General features: G+C 35.5%; 1 protein-coding gene across 4 annotated transcripts in view; it reads right to left on the bottom strand.

Moving 5' to 3' along the window:
• The window catches only part of RALYL (RALY RNA binding protein like), a 382,641-nt gene that overhangs the window by 307,293 nt on the left and 50,277 nt on the right, over positions 1–25,071 (bottom strand). The gene's annotated exons all lie outside the window — the stretch shown is intronic.

The following is a 25,071-nucleotide window of genomic DNA, read 5'->3' as shown; positions in this document are numbered from 1 at the left end:
ACCATAATTCTTCTGCTTCAAACACTGTTTTGCAGCTAACTCCCCTCCCTCCTTCCAACTAACAGCCCAGGGTGGGGGGGCAGGGTAAGGAGGTTTTTATCTGGTCAGTCAATCAGGGAGAGGGGTCTTCTGCTTAGTCACGGGGTTCCTCCCACGGGAGACAGTCCTCTGGGAGCTCCTTTGGCGTGGGTCCAATCTCACGAGCAACATCCCACCTGAATTCTGCTGCAACATGAGTCTCTTTGTCCATAAGGTGCAGACTTCTGAACCAAGGCCAGGCTGCTTCCATCCCAGGAGCAAGGCCTTTCTCTTGCAAGGCCTTTGCAGCTTTCACTCTTTATACGAGACTCCCACTGGATCACAGCTTCTTCCAGGCATCCACCTGCTCTTGTGTGGGCACCTCCTCCCAGGCTGTGGGTGGATCTCTGCACCCCTGTGGACTCCATGGGCTGCAGGGGGACCTCCTGCTCCCCCCATGGCCTTCACCACAGCTGGCAGAGGATTTTCAGCTCTGGTGCCTGGAGCACCTCCTCTCCCACCTTCTCCACTGACCTTGGTGTCTTCATGTTGTTTTTCCCTCACATATTTTCGACTCCTCCTCCTCTAGCTAAAAAGAAGTGCGTCCTCACATTGTTTTGATTTCTTCTTAAATATGTTTTCACAGAAGCCTAACTAACATCTCTAATTGGCCCAGACTTGGCCAGCAGCATGTTCATCATCTTCAGAGCCATCAGAGATTGGCTCTGCTGGACATGGTGAAAAACTTCCAGAATCTGCACACAGGACACACAGGAGCCATCTTTGTACCACTCCCCACTCAGCAGCCAAAACTGGGCTAAGCACTCCAACTCATGAATACAGAGGTATGCTTTCTCCAAACCCTTCAACCACTTCTTCAGGCCTACCACAACAGCTTTTGAAAAGTTTAAATTTCTCTTACATGCTAAAGATACCTTGCTGATGTTCTGGGCTAAGAAAACCAACATAGTACGCATTCACTATCAGGGACAGGAAACTTGGGGTAGATTTGAAATTAAACTATGCAACACTAGAAGACTTTTTCTAAACCATGGGCTTGCCATGTTGGCAATCCACAAATCCTGAGATTTCCAAGGATATGGAATGTCATCTCTGAAATGTTTGTGACAAATGGAGGGAGGCAACATCTCCCTGCTAGTGCTTGTGCAGTTGGAGACTCCAGGAACTGTTCTTGGCTGTTCCTGAAGTTTTCTGAAGCACTCCTCTTATTGTCACCTCTGTGTGATCCCTGATTGGCACTAGAGAGAACAGAAAGTCATTCCTTTTTGAAGCATCTATCCATGAACTAGGAGAAGCTCTTTTAAGTTTAGGGGAAAAAAGGGTTGATTATCAGGTTAAGGTGGTTTGAGACTGGCTGTAATTAAATGCTGGATCTTTACTATGTAACCCATGCTTTTGTCCATTTTAAGCTTGTAGTTTTGAAGAACTTCAAGGAAGTTAAGGGAACTACTGACATGTTCCTTTAGGTAACACTGAGCATCTTAGACTGGCATTTAAACAAATAACTATTTTTCAATTTTTCAGAATATCTCTTTAGTGTCTGACATCATTGCATCAAGAAATGAAGTGCGTAGCAGATTATTTTTAGAAATCAATGTTTTGGCTGGATGTCTTTCTGGAAAACAGCTGTTGAGCCATAGCGATAAAATGATCAAATGTTCATTTACATCCCAGTTCCTAGTTTGAATTTTTCTAAACTCTCCTTGTCTTTTAAGCACTAGATTCAGGCATCCTTTCTTCTAAGTTTGTAATTTTTTGGAATAGTGATTACCATAGTAGAGATCCACTATTACTAAATAACATATAGATGATCTTGCATGTTGCACTAGAAATAAAAAGAAATCATATCTGTGTAAGTTAACATAGGTTAGCATATTTGTTGAGAATAAACATGATGCACAGCTTTTATGGCAACAGCTAAAATATTCCTGATTTCAAAGTTTCATTTGGGACAAATTATTTTTAGTCAAGATTAAAAAAAAATTCTTCTTTTTTTCCCCCACTTTTCCTCTCCACTGACTGCTATTAAAGTTCTGTCTTGGTTCAGTGTCCTTTGAGTTTAAATGTGAGATTGATTGCCAAGTGAATCTTACCCTCTCTCTTGCCTACAAGATACAGAAGGAGCCTTGAGCATTGTTGCTCTGTTCTTGTATTAAACAGCTGTGGATATCATGGCAGAGCAATTTCTCAGATAATAAAGACATACTCCTGAGTAGTGGACTCTTCAGTCTATTTTGGGAAAAGGGCTAAAAAGCATGTGTTAAACTTGGACAGAGCCCTGCGAATGTGCTCTGCTTTTCTGATAATCTTTCAAAAAGAATTGTAAAAAGTACATTGAACACTTGGTAAAACTGTCAGAGGCCACTGGAAGGTGTGAATTCAAGACCAGATTGGATGGGGCTCTGATCAACCTGGTCTTGTGGGAGGTGTCCCTGCCCATGGCAGTGAGGTTGGAATTGGATGATCTTCAAGGTCCTCTTCCAACCCAAACCATACTATGATTCTTTGATTCTACAATGAATTCTGTGTAAAAAGTTAGGTATAAATAAAAGTTCTTTCTTATATTGACATCAAAAACTTAATTAAAACCTGAGAAAAATTGCTTTTTACACCAAGTCCTTTGCTTTGCTTAATAAAGCAGCTTCAATAAGCTCAAAAAATGTGAATTTCCATCAAGCATGCAGAAAAAAATCATTTAGGAACACAGTCTCTCAGAAAACCTACAAATTTAATACCAAGTTTTTAAGTAAAAAAAAAAAAACAAAAATTTTTTTTTGATACTGTTTCTCCTCTCAAAATTTTCTGATTTTTTTTTCAGATAGACACTGAATACCACTTTAAAAGAGCAAATTAAAGATAAATAATTTTGGGTTTGTCAAAACAAAACACTGTGTGAACTTAAGCTAAGTGTTTAAATTTTTGAGACAGATACCACCCTTCACAGTCAATCATTTACCCAGTTTCACCAGTGATGTACAATGTTTGCTACTAAGAATGTTGACATTTGCTCGATTTTATTTCTGTGACAGAGAAATCCCTAGAGGTTGTTGTTGTGAGCAAAAGCCTTTTTATCCTGACTGTTAAAGGCTACATTTAGTAAACAACAGCGTGGAAGGAAAAATGATCTTTGCATTATCATTTGGGAAGCCAATAAAGCCTTCTTTCCTGTAAGTTTTTGGAGGATGAGTCAGCACACCAGCTTCCCCCAAATTAATTTCATATTGTTTTACCAACTTTGTACCCTACACTGTCATTTAAACCAGTTCAGTGGGGTTAATTTATTTCTCCTAGTAACACAGCTGCTCCACCATGTTGTGCTCAAAGTAAGACACAACAAGAAATGCTTAAACACTTGAATTTGTCCCTGATTAGCTATCTTGGAAACTAATTAAGTAATCAATAAACAGAACAAGTACAAGTCAATGGCATCTCTGATAAGCATGCATGATCTTAAATGTAAAGCAACAGAGTTGTCAGCAATTACAAGGAAAGCTATACCATCCTAAGGTTCATTAAGATACACTTGTACAGCTATTAAATGTCCATCTATTAATAGATTTTGTACATTATGTGAGACAAGGAGGGGGGGTTGCCTTTAGCTTCACTGGTATGTAGAGTAAGTTTCACTTAATTTCAATAAGAAATACTAGATGTACTTGCACATTTACACACACACACACACACACACATGAAACATAAACAAAAACCTTTTTTCATAGAAATAGGTAGAAAATTACATTTGAACATTCATGTAACTAATGTCAGTAGCTCTCAAGCTATGGAATTCATGTATTTAATGTGTTGCTATGGAAGCATTATGTCTCTTTCCCTTGCAAAAAATGATATGCCTGAGCATGAAACAGAATCTGACTGATTTCAATCTTTGAATAAGTCCTGACACATGAGCTTGATTATGAGATTTTAAATTATCTGCTTATCTAAAACCACATACATTTCCTATTTTCAGATAAGTAAAAATACAGAATTTATCACAGCACTTAATCTTATCAAGGCTGTTATGTGTAATTACAGGGCAAAACAAGGAGAAAAGGGATCCTGTCCTAATTGCAGCCCTATTAGTAAAATGGCAATGATCTTGCTGCACTTTGCCATTTCTCCTGCTGGATCCCACAGTGCTTTCATAAGCTGCTGCTTCTTGAGCTCGGGGATTGCTGATTACAGTATCATCTTGCACATATGCATTATCTTTTCCACTGACATTCACCTTATTACTTGATAAGACCTAGGTTCTGTTTCAACATGACTGTCTCTAAAAGGAGTTAAAGATGCTCTAGTCACTTGCCTTTGCAATTAAGGTATTTGTGGAAGGGTTTGACATTATTGTAAATCTTCTCCAGCTTCAGTGCTGGCAGAAGACCAATCAAGTAATCTGAGCTTTTAAAATTCTCATCCTTCCCCTTTATAAATAAAAAATGCAATTTGTATATCTGCAACTCAAAGTTGATGAGGTTCTGCAGGTGCGTAAAACTATGTAAATACTCAGCTGTTGAAAGGAAGAGTGTCCTCTGTTTGTGTTTAAATGTGTTTCACAGCATACAAGGAATGTGCATTGAGACAGAGGACTAATTAACACAATAAACCTACAGAGTAATTTTCCTGAATGATTAGCTTCTGAAATTCTGGTCTGGATCTTATGTGTAATACTTTCTTGTATTTTGTAGAGAAGTTAAATTGCCATCACACTGATTAAAACCAGGACACTTCTTTAACAGAGTTAATAAATGATCAGGGTGACAATTCAGGAAGGTAGATAAGCATATGATAGATTTAGCAACATGTTCCAGGTTAGCCACATGTCTAATACCTAGCAAAGTAGGTAAAAAACAGGCCTTGATGTTTGAAGTAGAAGAAGCAATTTTCAGTAAGCAGAATGTAATTTTCCACACTGGAATTTGGCCAGCCCAATGGGTGCTTTGCAGTGCAACTTTCCCAAAATATGTCTTCTGCTCTTTAATGACTACAAGCAGTTAGAAAGGGTCATGTCTTATCGAAAATCTGGCAGCAAATTCATATTAACTCTCATCCAAAACTCTACAATTTTCCTGAAAATTTCAGATTACCCATATTTCTATGTAAGGAATAATTTTAATTAAAATTAATAATTACACAAATTATTATTATTATTAGTAGTAGTAGTGTTGCCAAATATTCAGCCTTGAAAATAGTACACGTGTTGAAGAAATATCCTGTTGATTTTCTATCATTTATGTACAGTTATGACCTACAAAAATTCCACCTTTTGTTATTGGACAGGGTATTACTGACCCATGTTGTCAAGGCATATTGAAATGCAAGATTATTTCATAATTAGACGTTCAGAACACCAGCTGAAATTCTGAACACTGTCAGCTGAATGGTGATAATAAATTTTTAAAAAATATTTCACATTTGCCCATCTTTTTTTATTTTAATCTAGTAAAATTTTATCAATCATTTGAATTATAAAAAAAAAATCAAACAAAAAACCAAACACAAAGCAGAGAAATTCAATCCATGATAACTTGAGAGGTGGTTTCCATTGATCTCATATTTCTACATTTGCTCTTTCCTCTGCTCTTTTTTATCCCAGTCTCATGTTTCTTGATTTTCTTCTTATTTTTCTATTTCTTCACTTCTTCTTCCCTGTATCTCTGCTCCCAGATTTCCTTTTTCTCTTTCCATTTCCCTTCCTCAATTAATTTCTATGACCTTTTCAAGTTGCAATTTATAATTACTAAGAATATTTTGCTAATTCAAAAAGCAAAGTGAAATTAGCTTCACCCGTGATGTGAATGGAATAACCCTGGTGTAAACTTAGAATAAAACTCAAAGTTTCACTATTGCTGTATCAGATGCCAGGACCTTACAATCTCAAGTGAGCTCTCAGAAAATCTTGCAAATAAAAGCAGCTACTCATGGGCAGACAAATTTGCTTAATTTTTTCTGCTGACATTTATAAAGTTGCTCACCTGTGTAAATATTTGACTGATCAGGATTTAATAGAGGGTGAGACAACATGGCATACTGACAGGTACCGAAAAAAATTTAAAAAGACAGAGTAAAGTTTGAAAATTATTGCAAAGCCAAAACTATTTAGAGATTGAATTCACATCTGTTCCCACCTTGATAAACTGGTTCTTTTGTTTTTGACATATGAAACCCAATACTCGTTTGTGGCTTTTACATTAAAAAAAAAAAAAGCCACCAAAACCTGTAAAACTTTATTCCCCAAATTCTCTTTAATTTTACAACAATCAGAAAATTGATTTTCTATATGGCTGCAACAACAGAATTCTTAATTTGAACACTATTGGTGAAGAAGCTCCATGAAAAAAATGTTTTGACACCATCCTGGTAAATCCTAGGTCCTGATTCCAGAGTCTGCAATGACATTAGTTACCAAAGACATTACCTACAACAGAAAATTAAGAGAAGCAGGATATGGGCACCATGCTACATTTACCTGTGCTATATGATCACTCACACACTTTCTGACACAGCTTTGGTCTTGGCAAATTTAGCGCTTTCCCAACAATGCCAAACACAGTTTGGGAAATGACATATTGAAGGAACCAATCAGTATGGATAAAACCTGTTTGAATACAAAGCTTAGAGCTTCTCTGGGAGAAAATGTAGCCCTAAAGAAGCAAACCAATCTGCCCTGAGCACCTCTCAGGACAGGGAGAACTTTCCAGAGGTAACTGGAAACTCTGGTCAGAGTTTGGTTCCCAGCAAGCAGGCAAGCAAATGCCAGGACATTGACATGACCCAATGGGATAGGAAGTGAAAACAAGCACATTGTTTTACTCTGAACAATCTTAAGATGCAAAATGTTGATTGTTTTGGAACTCCTGTCAAGGCTGGAACTCTATTTCTGTTAAATAACTTCCCTTCTTTCCCTAAAGACTGAACCTTACAGAGCAGCATCATACTTGCAGCCATCCAGGAAGGAAAGGCCAGGATTTCATTTTCTTTGCAGCCAGGGCGAGATTACAAGTCATATCTTTATTTTCATGGGAGTGCCTTAATAATAATCTATAGGTTTTTCAGAAGTGGAAAAGTGATGGAAAAGATTTCTTTCCCATTATGGATTCACTCTCCATGGTATAATTCAAGATTCCTTGTGCCAGGAACAACAACAACAAAGGAGAATAACTGCAAAATGCTGGTTAGGACTTTCACCTTCAGAGAGAAAAAGAACAGCCATAAATTATAATCCAAATCCAAGCCCTGTCTCAAACGGTCCTTAAAACAATAATTAATATTCCCCACTCAAGTTCCTAGAGCACTGAGCTAAAACGTGTCATGGTCACAGGGAAAGATATTCTTTCTACATGTGGATGCCTGCTTTCTGAACTGTAAGCACATTTTAGCATGTGTATTCACCATACAATCTGATATTAATTTTAATTATTTTCAGCATTAAAGGCCCATGACACCATTAGCTGACCATTAAAAGTCATCTATAGCTCATTATCAGTGATTAATCACCTGCTGTCTAGTAATTAATGTTTATTAGGGGAACAGCAGTTTAATAGCTGTTCCATATTTTCTGTGCTAATCAAGAAAACTTAAAAGGCAGTTATAATGGACTCTCAAAAATTTCAAATAGCATTTTTTGACATTGACTTTTATGTGTGAGGTAGTAAACTGTCATTGAAAGTAAAATTTACTAGCTAAAAATGTGCAGAAAAGAACAACACTAGGGAGTCATTTTACCACAGTAGTCCCTGAAGCATTAATGGACTTTTTGTTGAGACTGCCTTAAATTTCCAGACATTTCCAGATATGAGTCTGGCCATGCCAGGATTATCTTGCTATATTTGGTTAATAAGCCTGTGACCATCTTTCAGTATTGTGCATTTTTTTTTGTTACATATCTTGCTGGAAGGACCCACCTTGATAGTGACAATCTCCATTTAAAATTAGACTACTTTTTCACTCATATATTTTTCCACTTTTTTTTAGAGTCATTGAGTTATTCATTTTTCTTTAGTATGGGCAAATATTAGTTTCTGCAAATTTATGTTTTCGTTGTGTTATAGATGAAAGGATGCAACAACCACTGAATAAATGGAATTTAATATCACCTCACAGTTTTTATTTATAGAAGTGACTATTCAGTTGTAAGGTAAGCTCAGTTTTGAATGGTACAGACCATTATGAAAACACTCATTTTAAAAATCAGCAGTCTTTCAGTACATTCATGAATCTTGTTAGGTAAAAAGAGTCTTGGCTAAATGAAGCAAAGTCTTTCACACTTACCTGGTTACATAGGTTCTGTCTCCCTATCATCAGTTTTGCAGCCCTTCTCTGCCCTTATTCCCATTTGAAATCACACTTCCTAAACAAAGCTATTAAGATGAGGCTTTGCTGGTCAAGCTAGTTATAGCCTTCCTCTGTCGAAAACATCTCTGATAAATTTTGATTATTTACTCATCTTTTCCTTTGCTGCAAAATATTTGTGTCTGATCTTAGTTCTGGGATTGCCCCGAGGTGCCCCCCTTTCCCAGTAATCTATTACCTCTTTTAGGATTAGAGGTTACATTAAGTAACCACACATTCCTGGCCTTGCCTTTTTACACTATATCATCCTTCGGGCCATTTCTGCTACTCCAGTCTTCTATGTCATTCATTTAATTTATTATGTATTCCTTTGAGTTAAAATGATAAAGGATAGCATTATACTATTTGCAATCTCTATCAGATCTCAGCTATTGTACAAGGGTTGTGGACTGGAACATTAATTAAGGCTGATTCTGGAGAACTCCCATTGGGCCACCCCCTGGCACAGCAGTTTCCTTTCCTACACTGTCTTACCACTGTGCTGCTCATTTTACCTTGGAAGTCCTAGTCTCCTTCTCTCACTAATCTTCTCTCTCTATTCATCTGACCACTAACTTTGAGCAAGCAACTTTAGGCACGCACCTTAATTACTTAAAATATAATCAACTTAATACAGTTGCAGTATGCACACTTTAAAAGGAATTCTCTCATTTGGAGCAGAGCCCAAATTGCTGCATAATGACAGAATTTCCATCGTTTCAGCAGTTTTGTGGATAAATCTGTACGGATCTGTGTTGCAGATTCTCCTAACCATCATGAGCACCATCTTGGCTGCCAAATGTATACTTAACTACAGTCTGCTCTAATGGACTTTGCTCAGTCAAAAGCTCTTTAAGTTAAAGCATTCGCTGATAGAATTCTTTTAGGTCAAACAAAGGAGGAATAGTACTTCTTGACAAGTATTAGCTGCTGATTAGTTATTATCTGCATTTTAACAGATATAAAATATATGTAGCAATGGTATCACCTTGTGTACTAAAAAACCCAACTTGTGTCTTAAAAATATGTGCAGAAATAAAAATTGATAATTTTTGGTCTGAATAGACAGTTCTGAAATCAGTGAGCAAGAATGAAATTTTAATGAATTTGTAAAAAATCTATATAACTACTCTTCTACTTTAACTATGAAGTCCTAAATGAAGTTGATGAAGTGAGTAATTTGAGACTTGTGACTTGTGCTGACTGATATGTACATAGCCAACTATGAAAGTTTGCCTGGAGTATGGTCTATGGGTTAAATTGGTGATACTCCTTAATGCAGTACTATATATCTAATAAAAGTCTTCATATTCGTTTGAAGGTGTGGCTCTTTCTACACACTTTGTTAGTTAAGATGATTGTCTCTGGTCACCACACTCATGACTTCCCTTCCTTTCAATGGATTTGTCTGCAAGGTGTGAAGTGTCTTTTCTGAATCAGAGGAGGAATTTCAGCTAGCATAGCACAGGAACATTGCATGCCAAGTTCTTTTGGGGCTTCCGAGGCTGCTATCAAATGCAATTGTTACTTTTCATGGGGAGGAGGCAAGCTTAAAGCCCTCGGCTCTCACAAAGCAAGGAAACCTAAAAATAAAAAGTGAAAAAGTCTTGCAGATTTATTGTGATACTTTTCACATTTTTCCCCTCCCTGTTTTCTCTTTCCTTGCACAGAAAATGGTCAGCTGAATCCAGAAATCTTTCTAAGTATCTTAACTCTTGAGTTAGGAATAAAGTTGGGAGACATCTTAAATTTCCATGTTTTGCCCACTGACTTTTTTCTTTGAAGTAACCTCAAGGCAAGCTGAGAAAGGTCAGGTGATTGATGAAGCTAATTTTTGCTATGAAATGCTAAACATTGGCTTCTTTCTTCAAAAACTGTTATTGCTGCTATAAGGAGGTTTAATGACAGAAGTAATTAAAAACTGTGCCGACCTATCAATTTGTATGAGGTTATAAATATACAAATAAGCCAGCATTGCATTGTTTTGTCTGTGGTATTTATCGTGTTTGGGTTTCATTTACCTCTAGATAAAAAGGAATTATTGGCCCCAGTAGAAAGGAGATTCTGCTTAATCTTGAGCATACAGGGAGGTCTAGGGTTTTAATAGAGGAAACACTCTTACTTGGGAGCTAATGCTGTTCCCAAGTAAGTGTTAAGAAAATTTTTACTGTATGATTTAACCCCATGAAAGCTCTGTAATAACATATGACCAGAAAGCTTAAGGGGAACTATGGACCTCTTCATTATAATTAGAAAAAGAGTTTGAATTTATCTACCCAGGTATATTTATGAAGCCAGTAAGGCACACTATTATGGCTTCTAAAATTATAATAGTATGGATTAAGGCCATAATACATTTATTGTACAAACCGCCATTGATGCTTAATGGCAGGGAGGATGAGAGAACAATGTATTATACATCAGAATAACTAGAAAAAAGTCATATTTACATAATCCTGTAGCTGTTCATAGTCCTTTGTGATTACTAGTCATGTCATCATTTTAACAGTTTTGAGGAGGAATAAATAAAGATCTTGTTTTTCACTGTAAAAAATAGAGAAACTGAGGCAGAGGAATACTATGAGCTCTGCCTTTTATCAACACAACTCTCATGCCACCTGAGTAACCCAGTTAAGACCCCTGTGCACATCTAAGCATGAATTTCTCTACTCTTTTCTATATTAGAATAATGGTTAATGTATTTTTCTTGGCTGTCATACTGAAAGCAATGCCAAGATGAGGAGTGGAACAAACACTTCTGCTGTGCTCTGCCACTCCTGAGTGCCACTGGCCTGCCTGCAATCCACACAGCTCTGTAATTATGTTGAGGAGATTCCAGGAGTAAAAAGTCAGAGTTGGCTAAATTTTTCCTTGGGGATTTCTCCCGCTCTAATGCAACCTTCCTGTTCACTTTGACCAGCTCTTGAAGATGGTTTTTAATAAGTTAGTCTCTACACCTTTTCAGGGTGATAGTTTCAGAACCATTTTCATTTCATAACAGGAATACAACCAATTCCCAATGCTTCTCCATGGTAATATACTGGTAACTCTCCATGGTAAAATACTGCTCTCTTTGTTTGTAGAAGAGAATTGCTATCTCAGGAATGAAACTTGCAAAAAATGCCAATCAAGGGCATTAAAAAAAATTAAAAATCCATCACTTGTTCAAAAAGCCAGACTTTCTTTATCCATGTAATTATATTCAGAACCAACTCTGTGTTGAATAAAAAGCCAACAATTAAAATTCTACCCTTCTCATTAATCTTTGTATCAATCCATCCTTAATTTTGAATCGAGCTGAATACATTGTCAATCATAAGTTCACATATTTCCCAGAATAGAAAGAATTCATATATGTAGAATTACTTTTTCATCCTCAACATGTAACTGCCAGTCGTATTTTGTCACACAGGTTTCTGCTATTTCTTTTCCAGACTACATAAAAATTCAACACTAGAATATAATAAACATAAACTACCAAGGGTTCAGTATTAGTATTCTGCCATCTAGATTAGTCTGTATTGAAGAGTTTTGAAGATTTTTTTGAATGTGTATATTTGTGACCTAAGAAAATCAATGTTAACAATGTTAGGCAGGAAACTGGTGCCACCTGGGCAGCTGCAACTTACTGTAAAGAAAAGTTACTCCATAAACCTATAAGTGTTGGCCAACATGGTGTCACTATTCCAGTCAGGAATTTATCAGAAAGTGATTGCTTATCTTTTTTACAAATATTTTCTTGAACTTCATATTTTATATTTCTAAATTTAGACTTTTAAAATTTTATATGGGGTTTAAATTCTTTTGCTCTGGTGTAGGATTTTTTGAAAAATATTAAGAACAAGGAAGGAAAGAATGGGATTTGTTGGTAATGGTAGTAATAAAAATGGCCTGTTAAATTCAATAATAAAATTTATTCCAAAGCAAAATACCTAATCAGAATGAGTTATCAAGAGGAAAATCTTCATAATTTTTACAGCAATATCAAGAGGCACCATAGTATTCCAAGGAAAAGCAGCTATATAACAGCTGGTGGGACCAGCACATCCACAGGTGAAAATGCTTCACCTTGCTTTTCCATGTCCACTTTGTCCTGCAAATTTATGAACTTTATAACTCACATGAGAAAACATGACTGCTGCATATTGCATAACTGGGCACTAAAATCCCATATATTATATAATTCTTATTTTTTGAATAAAATAATATTTTGGAAATTTATGACTCAATATGAAAAATGATCCATTGACATGATAACATTAAAAAGAATCTGTAAAAGAGACTTGCTTAGGCTTCTGTGTGTTGCCCTTGAGATTCATCCTCTTGAACTAAATAAATCTACCCCAGTGTGTGTGCATAAGTCCTGTGCCCAGCCTGAAGCCACACTACCTAAGATTCACTGCGCCTGCACAGCTTGAAAAATGATAATTGTTACTAAAGATAAGGCTAATGAGCAATGATTCAGTCAGGGGAACAATGCAGCTCTGCTGCTGTAAATGTTGCCCTTTGGATATGGTTTAGAGGTTTGCCAGAGCAGTGGAAACAGGAAGAGTCCAGAAACTTTTTGCCTCTCTGTCACTTCGAACAACAGCTCCCATTTCAGTGGAGTGCCACTTTCAGTTCTAGTTCTCCAACACCAAAGCCAACAGGGAAACAGGACGAGCCGAGGAAACATCTCAGAACAGGCATTCTCCTGTTGCAAAGTGGGAAACCCAAACTTGTCTGTTTTCACCCCAGCATTTTAAAGTAGCCACAAGCATAAAAATTGATTTGTGATATTCAAAGCTACTACTCCATTTGCCTTGTGGCTAATGTCAACTCCTCTCCCTTTCATCCAGTGAAAATTAAAGTACTTTCATGGTGTATAACAGCTTTCATAGAGACAAAGGATAAGTATATCTACAATAAAGATATTTTATTAATCAAAATTTTGTTACAATGGCAAAATGACGTTACAATATTGACTACATTTTTTTTATCAATTTTATTTTGCCTTTCCATAAAAAAAGAAAAAAAGAAAAAGTAGATTTTTTGGTGTAATTCAGTTTTGTTTTTTTCTTGTAGAGGTGTATTCATCCCATATCATGCTTTAGCCTCCATACTGACTAGAGCAAATATATGTGGCATATTTCAGACCTGAGTAAGATAGTAATTTCATCCTTCAACCTGAGGGTTGAAGAACTGATCTGGGACATTGAATGCCCCAGACCTTTGACTGTTTGCAAGGTATCTGAAATGGAAAATGAGAGTCAGAATGAGCAGCTCTGAAACATTCACTAAAATCTAATGTATTTAATGTGTAATTAAACTTCCCAATCAGTCATCTGAGGTCTCTTGTAAATCTTCTAAACACTAGAAATTTCCTGACAAAATTTTTTATAAACATCATTACATTCTCCCGATGTTTTTAATTTGTAAGAAGCTTTTGTTTAAATGTGTCCATCATAAAAATCTATAATTGTTGATAAAAACTGTTGTACATGCATTTTCCTCACACAAAAATCAGAGGTCATTTAACATTGGATTTGAGCTCACACTTACATTTGAAATGTTGTGTTGAATTTGATGCAATTATTTTCTGATTCTTTTAATCCAAATGAAGCCCACAAACATACTCTGTTTTACATTCAATTAAAATAATAAAATCAAGTCACCAGGCCTCTTTTGAGGTGATGGATAGCTGTTAAAAATACAGAGATTTGTTAAATCAGGACTATCTTAAGTCCTTTTTTAATTCTTTGTCATTGAAATCATGAATTTCACATTCTGATACAAGCAGTACTTCATATAAATCTCCACAGATAAAGGGTAGGATTCAGTTCATGAAAGAAGTCCCTTAAATTAGCTGCCTAGATTTAGGTTCTTGTTTATGTCCTACATGTCTAAATACCCATTAAAGAGGGACAGCAAAGATTGCACATATACTCACATCAACTTAGAGCAGATGTACATTTTGTCAATAATTGACTGCCAATAAGTATAATGATGGTTTAGACAAATGCTTTTTATGTTGACACCTTCTAGAAGATTCATTTGCTTAAACGTAGTTGTGCAGTACCATCAGAGACAATCTGGAGCATCCCTCCTGTATCCTAGTCGAGTTCCAGAAAGGCACAGCTCCCTCACAGCTCCAAACTTGCTGGCAGCAAGATGCCTATGTTCAGGGAAACACATTAAATCTGAAATGCAGACATTATGACTTGAATATTTTAATCTGTGAGGTGAAACTCACCTTTAGTTAGGCTAAATTTCTACTCCTTGAATTACTCTCCATATGCTGTTTTCCTGCAGCTTTCTTCCCTCAGATATTTCTCTAATAGGTTGGTGAAATGCTGAAGGCTAACATAAAACATAAGAAATATATAGTTGCTAATAATTTTCTTAGCTAGACTAGTGGTGAAATAAGGTTCTTGTCCTCAGCCTGAAAATGTGGGAGTGTGCATATAAAAAAGCACTAATCTTCTGATGTCCATCAGACTTACACATTTGTTTCCCTTTGTTTTTTTTTCACCTCAGCAATTATACCTGGGGACAGAAGGAGACACTATACCCTACTACATTCTCACATTGCCTTGCTTTTTTTCCTTCTTGACGTAATTCCTCTTGAGTCATTTGAGATAAACCCATGATGTTGGCACAACTGACCACATGGGACTAAATCCAGTCCTTTCAAAGAGTCACAAGAAGCAGGAAAACACAGTGCACTTCCTTGGAAGATGAGTATGTTTCAGTTTTGGGCATATTTTGCTGTGCAGTGTTGTATTTAGGGTATCATAAGTGTAGGGGGTTTTTCAAATTATTTTCTAATTTTCTTGTTTTCTTGCATATTGATATGGTTCATAATTGTTTGGGTGTTTAATAGGAGAGCTCGTGGTTTTAACATTTTGGCTGTAATATCATCAACATTTATTTCCACTGCTAGAAACAGGGTAGAGAGTTCCACAGGTCTGAAATTCCCAGTGGTTGTGTATGGTGTTATACTTCAAAACTCCATTTAGAGGACAGAAAAACACAGAAAATTTGAGTCCTCTTTACTAGTCCTAAGTATCTTTTAAGCATGTGTTTCGCAATCTGAACAGTATATTCACTTTCTTCTCTTTCCTTTATTTTAAATGGGGGGCTGTTTCACAAAATGCCAGGGTCAATATTACAACAATAATAAGAAATGAGTTTTACTGCTTCTAACACCATTTACTTCCTTCTGTACAGAAGAGAATATGACCTTATACAAAAAAAAAAATCTCATTCAAACAGGCATTTTCTGCCTTAATGCTTGACTTTCTGTGAATAAGTAACCTTTTATATTGTGAAAAATTTTGTGGTAAATTGTCTCTCTAAATAGAGTTTATACATACTACATGACATGCTACAAAAGCAAAAGTGAATAAGAGGCAGAGAGAGATTTCAACCTTTCTTGCAAAGGTTTATCAGTAGGGGGAAAAAATTATATATTTGTTATTACAGTTCATTATCACTGCTGTATTACCAGTGGAGAATGTTGTTATGCATTAAATATGAAAGTCTGGAGATTGTATTTCTATTAATTTAAGATACTGTTGAATTTCTCTCTAAGTGCTAATCTTGCCTTGTGTATCTGGAAAATATTATCATATTACTTGAATGATCAGCAGGCATATTTTCTGATTTTTTTGCATATGAAGGGTAATATCTGCAGGTCTCCATGCTTAGGGAGAGGGCTATTGCAGCACACACACTTTAAAGTCACAGAATACCAGGCTAACATAATGTCCCACACTTGTGGGACATTACAACAGGGTAATATCAACAACAAATGCCTAGCATGATTATAAAGAAAACTAGAATTTCCCACTTCAAAACGAAACTGAACCTTCAGCTATGGTAGGGTTTTGAAAGAAGCTCTCATTATGTGCAGTCTGGCTCTTCAAAATTTCTTGACCCCCACACCAGCACAATTTCCTAAACTGAAGTAAAACATTAAAGAAAAACAAGAGACATGTACAGTTAGTCTACAGTTATCCAAGCACCCACAGATTAAATCAGATACATAATTGCACATAAGGAGCAACCGACGTGGATTGAACACAAGTGGGAATTACAAATGTAATGTAATCAGATAGTGTAAGCAAGTAGCTATTGGTCTCACTTTTGCCTAAGTCCTTTCAAAAATTAAGTCCTTGAACACCCGTAATTGAAATATGTGTGACTGAATATAGGGGTCTGTACTCAGAGTAGTCATCAAACCTTGAATGCTGCTTCTCAATTACACATGAACTGTAATTAAATCTAGTTTCAACATGGAAACCACCATAAATACCTATAGCCCTCACATACCCCACATACATGTAGCCAAAAACCACACTTCCTATGGTTCCCAGAAATGCCATCAAATACAAATTGTGTGTTCTCAAAAACAGAGGAATGAAATTCTTCAACAATAAAAAACCCAGCATTAGCAATATGGGCATAATAATTATTTTTCCCAAGCACATATGGACAGTGTGCCTAGGTAGGATGAGGTAAGTATGAATCCCCTGCCAATACTGCCACTATCTAGGCCACCTTTCCCATGAAAGTTCAGATAAGATGATCTGTCAATGTCCTTCCAACTTGAGCTATGCTATGCTATGCTATGCTATTTCATTCTATTCTATTTTATTCTATTCTGTAATTCTAGTTCATTACTTTGTGTCAAAAATTATTTAATAAAGTGCCATAGCCATACTTCTCAGCTGCAGTTCCTGAATTCAGAGTGCCTACTAAAAATTCTGAATAAGGCCTTGGAGAGAAATGAATTGTAAGACATATCCTTCTATCTTGGTGTCTGTCCCAGTGGAAAACACCACAAAACAGGAAGCATTTCTCTTGGATGATTTTTCTCACACCTTTCTTTGAAACACCTAACCAGGGGAAGCTGTGACACCTGCAGCTCTCCATCATTAACATACAGTGTCCTATCCTCGCTAGAGCCTTCTGCTTGTAATGACCTCTTTGGCTATATTCAGCCCTGTGTTTAACTCCTCCCAAACAGTGCCAAGGGAGAATTTACTCAGCACATTACAGTTTTGTGCAACAGACCTCACCTCAATCACTTAGGCTGCTTGGTAAGCTGTGGACCTTCAGCACTTGGCTGAATTGCAAATGTTCTGCTCCCAGAGCTGTGCAAGGAAGGGCTGTGCATGCAGCCTAGTGTGCAGCTTACTTTTGACACCAAAGAGTGCCTGCACAGAGCCAAGCCTCACAGGGTCCCTGAGCTGTTCCTACACTTTGTACTCAGACCCAGCCTTAGGGATTAAGAAAACATTGGCCACCAGGACCCATTTCATGGTCTTTCCTTTCTCTTACTACTATTCGGTTCCTCCAAGAATAAACCAAAGCTATGACTTATTCTTGGATAACAATGCCTCATATCTTATGCTAAGTCTCTTAGCAAAATATTTCTGAAAGTTATGGCAGCAGAGCCTGGAGCCTCAGGAATTGGAACCATAAACAACCAATAATAAAAAATTACACCACTGCTGTTTCTGAAATATAAGAACAGAACCCTAAATATCCTAAACCTTAGAAATTTATTTCAGGTATTATTCCTTTGGTATTTTACAGCATCAGTTAAATGGCAAGAAACTTATTTCCAGAAAATATGTTGGGTATTTTTTTCTGCAGAGCACATTTCAATATCCAAGAAATCTCAAATAGCTTCAAGTTTTGAATTCCTATTCATTGAATCCAATATTTTTCAACCATAACCCTAATGAGAGTCCAGATTATATTGTGATGCTGGGAACATAATTATAAAACTACAAGTATACACCCCCTCTGGGTGTGAATTTTAATAAATGATTTCAACAAAAACATTTTCATTTCTATGATAAATATTTTCCTTTCTCTACCTTAAACTCCAGAACTGAACTATTAAATAAACCAGTTTATTGAAATGCTGAACTTATCCTACATAAAGCTAAACAATGTTAATTGCTACCAAAGTCAAGTATTTTCTAAAGTCTTTTTTCCTTATAAACAGATTTCCAATAAATTAAACAGACTACTTAATTCTCAACACAAGATCACACTAGAGAAGAAGAAGAGTGACAAAATAAAGCTGATTTTTACTGGGTTTTTAGCTAGCTGTAAAATTATAATATTACCTCTCTATTAATACGCTGGGCAGTAAGCAGCTTCCACTAGTGTTCTAAGAACAAACATTTCATACTATAACCATTACCAACAAAATGTATGAGATTATAGTAAGATAGAAGTAAGATGCATTTCTTCTTAAATAATATTTTAATCTCATGCATGGAAATCTTATATCACAAAGACTGAAAAGCTGCACTAATTTAAAAGTATAAGGTGTGTTTTTGTAATTTTTCAGCTGAATTCTGAATGTATTTATTCATGTGTCTAACTTGTAAAAAGCTACTAGAGTGCTCTTTAAAATTAGGCACAAAACCAGTTCTATTGATCAGTAAAATATGTTCAAAGTCCAGTACCTGAAGATAGTTTTGTGCATAAAACTCTTTCAGAATATAAAACTGTTTTTGTAAGTTTGGAATCAAACCTTTCTCACAGATCCTTAGCTCTGTGAACATAGTATGATTTAGTGTAACTCTATTCAAATTCACAGGAACTATTTGTTATCTTTCAGGTAAACATTCTTTATTTCATCCTTTATTGCATACTTATTTTTATTAATTAGATTCCATTGAAGTTAATGGTCTTCATTGCTGTTTTATATTTAAGTTGTATTGTTATGGATCATCACTACTTCTATAAAAATTATCAATACACAAATAATAGCTAGTTGGTGACCCCTCATATTTTTAAAATAATATTGTAAAGATTTCAAAATGGTGAAGTTTTATTGCCTGTGTTAAATTTCTTTATGCAAAAATAATAATTAGAGAGTTTGATACATGTTCAGTAGATATAAGAAGTCACTTTGATGGTATTCAACCATTGCAAATAAGTCTGTGCTATTAATTAAAACTTAATGACCTGAATCTATCTGTTGTTGACAAAATGTGGTTTATAATTACAGAGGAATTTAAGTAGCATGGCTAAAATAATTTTAAAAGGGCAAAACTAAAAGTTTGCTTACTCATAGAATGAATTAAGATTTCATAACTGAGCTTGTCCTTTTCATTAATAGCAAACTTGGTAAGTTTCCTCTTTGCTTCATAAAGTTGATAATTTTAGATATTTTTGTAAATCAATCCACCAAAAATATTGTACAGAATTTTGATCTATACATTTCAGCTACAGTGGAAAGTGCTTTATAAGTCATTGATAAAATGGTCACCAGGTCATAAATTTCATCTTGATTAGCTTTTCAATCTTACATATTAAGTCTTGTAAAGGAACATAATTCTTTTACACATTAATTATATTGTTTCTATTTGAGAAAACCAGGAGACACTGCCCTTGAAAATGGCTATTTCCCACTACTATAGGTGATAGTACTGTGCTTAAGTCAGTCTTCTGAGACAAAATTGTTTCCATTGGGTGCTGCATTTTCCCTACACACTACTTTCAGGATCTGTCCCTATGATGTGTGAGGAGTGCAAATAGGTTCCATTTTCTCCCACCATCATTTTTTTAATTTGCTTGTTTGTTGCAATTTTTTGTTTCAAAAAATATGCATCATAATACTCCCAAAATCTTCCTGTATTTTTCCCATTTGTCCTTCAGTTTCAAATGAGTAAGTGTAAATGAAAAACATTTTGTTTTATCTTATTTACTAGAAAAATTCAAACCAGTGAAAAAAATAGAAAAATTTCACTAAATACATACAATTATGAGAAAAAAAATTGTGCATTCTGAGGGGAGTTGCTGCTGTAAGCTAAGAGAAATACTGAGCATCTTGATTTTATTCTGGTTTTGTATGTAATTAAATCAATAACAGCTGATTTTTATAAAAAGACCCTGAAAACTAAATATAAGGGGGTTTAGCCACAAATTTAACTATCAAGATCAATTATTTTTATAAACACATTAATTTTAAATTGTGTATATACATGGATGTATACATATATGTGTGTATATATATATATCCATATGTGTATATATGGTGCTGATTATAAGAAAAAGACATACAATCATCTCTTAAAACCTAAGTTTCAGGAAAAGATATTTAGTAGAGCTAGGAACAACAACTTGATTAACTTTTAACAAGACTGTCAGTACTAATGAAAGAAATACTGCATAATTGATTGCAAAGGTTTCACAATTTTTAACCAAGATTTCCTGTGCAAATTGCAATCCTGGTGTTATTACTTGTCCTGCAGTGACTTTTGCTGCAGTCACAGATGGACATGGTACCTTTTCTTCCTGTTACAGACTTTTTCTTAACAGTTAACTCAAACCATTTATTCCAAGATAATGTGAGATTTAGGTGCATATCTATCACTGGTGAAATCATTCTTGCTTGTGTTACATGCCTTTTAAAATATTTGTGGTAAAAGTAATGTGGCAATGTCAAACACTTTTTTAGGGCTAGATTCCTCTGACAGCCCCACTCTTGAGGGGTAGGCGATCCCAGCTGGCTCTTGACTTATTTCCTCACCTTCTACACTTTCTTCTAGGTTTCGCAAATAGCTGAATTAGAGATTAGCCTGATTCATTTCTTATTTTGATTAAGAACAAAATCCATGCAATTCCTCAGGTCCTACAGAACACCAAAACCTAAGAAAGTCTGTAAAAACAGTTCCAGCAAGGTAAAAAACTGAATCTGCAAATTTAGATACAAGAAACAATGAAAAAAAACCAAACTTCTAATAGTAAGTAGAAGAAGGATCAAAAGAAGATAAACTTTTTAAGCATTCAACAGAAAAATTTTTAAAAATGTTACAAATTTATTTTTGGTCTATTAAATATGTCCAAGAAATCTCATTATATAGGTACTTTAATTTATGGTGTTTTGTTTGCTATTTTTTTTTTTGCTGGTCTTCTAGAAAATAATCAATTGAAACTTTGTACCACAAATCCACTTTTATAAAACAAGGATTTTTTCCATTAGCTCCAATAGTGAGATTAAGAAGATGATAAAAAACACACTCACATTAAAACTGCTCCTTCATCTTTATTAGAAACATAAAATTCTGTCATTGTTCATTTCTCTGAGAAGTCAATAGACAATTCTCTTAGGTATTGGTGCTTTATGCCAACATAATATAAATTATTAGAGAATAAGTTTAAGAGGAGACAATGCATATCTAAGGGTATATGGGAAAAATATTATTAAAGTGTTAATAACTAAGCACACTGACTAAAATTATACACAGTGAGAGAAAAAGAAAAAAAAAGCTACTGTAAATGTCAAATGCTTTTATTTCTAATGTCAGTATTTTCTAGTTATCCAGATAGAAGGTATTCCCTCAAGACATTCAACAAATTCAAAAATATCTCTGCAATAACACCACGGTTTACCTGCCAGTTTTAATCCTATAATGTTTTTGTTATAACCCATGCAGTGTAAGTAATTTCTTGATAAGCAAATATAAAATTAAAAAGAACATTTTCCATTGTGTAATCTACTCAGTCATATTTAACCTTGAAAAGTTACTCAGCTTCTTATTAAAGCTTATGAAAATATTGATCCCTAGTTTTGAGCTCCTTAAAACATATTAGAAATTTGAGTATGGAGGGATGGTGGAGCATTGCTAATACTTTAGGAGTATTAAACATTTCCAAGTCATTAAATGAAAGTAATGAATCAACAGATATTCTGGCATTGCTTATTAATATATCACTGAAGCTGAGATTTATCCTGTGTTGTATGACCTAGAATAGAAATATCCCTCATAAATAATTAATTGAAAGACATATGATACTGGATTGCTAATCTGCAAGTAACAGTTATTCTCAACAAAGTATTTTTTAATTAGGTCAGAAATGAAAACTGAACCTGCTGGCCAAAGTGACCTATTTTTCCCTGTAACCACTATGGAGTTACTTTCTTTTTTTGGCATGTAGTCTCAATTAATTGTTTTAATGACACAGTTAATTTTGCTTCTATCTGCATGCATATTCATGTGCTGAAAAAATGAGATGCTGGAACAAAAGAGAGGCTACTTAATTTCTCTTTAGGTCTGGTCATTTGAAATGACTCCTACAGCAGGAAGCTCCAGGCACTTTTAGCACAGAGCAAGGGTCATCCTTGGGTCTTTTAAAAAAATGCTTTAAAAAATGTAGCATTTATTAAGTCTTTTAAATTAAAAATCCAGACTCCTCTTGGGAAGCTCAAAATGTGCAAAAATCTAGGTAATGTGTTCAGCTTAGTGATGCTAATTTTCTTGCTCCCAGAGGGTCAGAGGAAGAAACTGCCACGGATTGGCATTATCTACTAGCTATGGAAGGTGGGTTCCAAACACCTTCACACTATTACTTTGAGAAATATAGTTTTGAGATATATAATTGTCCAAGTGATGACAAACAATTATGTTAGTTAATTATCCTTCTGTTGCTCCTGATTATTCCTTCCCATTTCCCAGCTCATTCTTTCTCCCCTGCTACATGATCCATTATAAATTTCCTTCTTAACCCTGATAGACAGCAGAAAAGGAGTCCTAAGGCAGCCCAATTTGTTGTTGAGCTACAGAAGGCAAGTTGTTTTCAAATACTCTACATGTCTGCCTAAGGGCCACAGGAAAACAGCATCTGACATCATCCCACTGTACCTTCATAAATTACAGATCACTTCATGAAAGATGGCATGGTACGTCTATCCAAAAATACGCTATGGAATATTTATTAAGTTTGATGATTCATGAAGACTTTGGAACTGATAGTTCTCTTCTTCCAGAGGAATAACACAGGGAGACCTTGTTTAACATTGACTAGTCTTTCCTGTTCATTTTGTCATTTTTTTATCAGTTCCACAAGTCATTCTTCACCTTGCCAGCAGCTTTGAAAATTCTGTATCTCATATTTTGCTAAATGGATCTCACTTGGCAAAACAGATTCTTCTTTCCCATGCAGGGTGAGATGGTTTCCTTTGTGTGGACATGAAGAATACATCTGTTAAGGCTCACAAGCAATAGGAAGGTTTTGGGGCCAGAGGCCTGTGAACTCTTTCAGTATAAATATCATTTTGATCAAGCATTGTTCATTAACAACCTCAGGATGAACTTCAGGGTTTTCCCTCCTTCTACACCTTCACTATTATAGTCTTGTGGTGTGCCTTTATGATGGGCCAAACGAGATTAAATTTATCAACATGCCCAGGAGCCTGGTTTTTTTGGGCTGGTGTGACCTGAGCTTCATCCTCTCATGGAGAAATAAATGTCTTACTGTCTAGTGGGTGCAAGAAGACTCCAAATGCAGCCTCTCTTTGGAAGGCTCACTACAGACTTTGGTGTGGAGAGATCTGTAGTATGCTTTTTGGAGTGAGTCAACACCTGGGACCTGTCCTGTGTGATCAGCTCTAAGGGGAAAGACATCTGCAACTCACCTGCACTTGCAATCACATTAATACCAAAGATTTTAAAAAATAAAATATAAATAATAAATTTATATTATTTCTGAGCTATTCAAGAATTCAGTGAACTCACTCGTCTCTCTCCAGGTATTTCTGCAGGCATTCCATATCTTTATTCTTTACACAGTATGCATCTCGCATGATAAAAAAACAAAATCAAATTAATTAAACATTGCAACAGAAAGAATTTAGAAGCTACTACTATTCAGAAATTCTGCCCTTCCACAAAAGGTTAAATATTTCTGTTACTAATATGATAAATGGGAATTAGTTCTGATCTGACTACAGTTTGAAAGTACTTAACATGACTTCATGTTATTTTAGAATATGTCGAGGCATATGAGGTGTATTAAATTCACATATATTTGTCCTTCATCTTCATTTACCTCTCCAAAAATAATGCCAATGTTGCTTTTATTTTCAGAGTTTTAGACAGGTGTGCAAGTGAGGCAGGAAAAATATGCTATTTTTGCATACATATTAAAACTAGGAATAACACAAGCTGATGTCAAGAAGACAGAATGCAACTATTTAAAGATGCTTGTAGGAAGAAGTGTTGTCACTGGTATTTTCTCACTGTCACAGCCACAACAATTTTACTATTTAACAAGCTCTCATAAGGATTACTTTACTATAAACTCATATAACCTTAATTTTGTTAATGCGGATGACTGTAATATATATGCTGATTTTGCAATAAATGTTGGTTTATTTGACTTTTGGCAAGGACACTGATTTCTACAATGGGTTTCATTGTGCAATGATGGTTTTATCATAATATCGCAAATGATTTTCAATTAAATATTTGCCTTAGCTGGGAACAGTCAGCATTACAGTCCCTGCTAAGACTGCAATGGTTTAACCTACTGGGAGAAGATATTTTTGCAAAATAACTGTTCTACCAAAGTGCAATGGAAAACCCAGGGATGTATTCCAGTGTCTGTGTATTGATGGCTTCTGGAAAAAGGCATAAGACTAATTCACCTAAAATTAATCTAACACACAGGATGTCTGCATGATCTTCACAAAGATTTGCTGTGCAGAAACACAGCTGTCTGGGGGAGAATTTCTCATAATATCACACACATTATGCTTTCCACTACATGGCTCTTCCTCCTCTTCTTACCAACAGAAATGGACCAGCAGGTAAACTTAAATAATCAACAGCAATCATCTTTCACTGTTGTGAATGGCCTAGGTCTCTAACAACAGAGTTCAAAGCATTTTAGCATAAGGTGTTTTCAGTGCTTTGG

This window comes from Lichenostomus cassidix, chromosome 2, assembly GCF_008360975.1.
Source record: "Lichenostomus cassidix isolate B80296 chromosome 2, HeHo_3.0, whole genome shotgun sequence".
Lineage (NCBI taxonomy): Eukaryota > Metazoa > Chordata > Aves > Passeriformes > Meliphagidae > Lichenostomus > Lichenostomus cassidix.
Note: the sequence above shows the minus strand (reverse complement) of the source record. Positions and strands in the feature narration are given on the sequence as shown.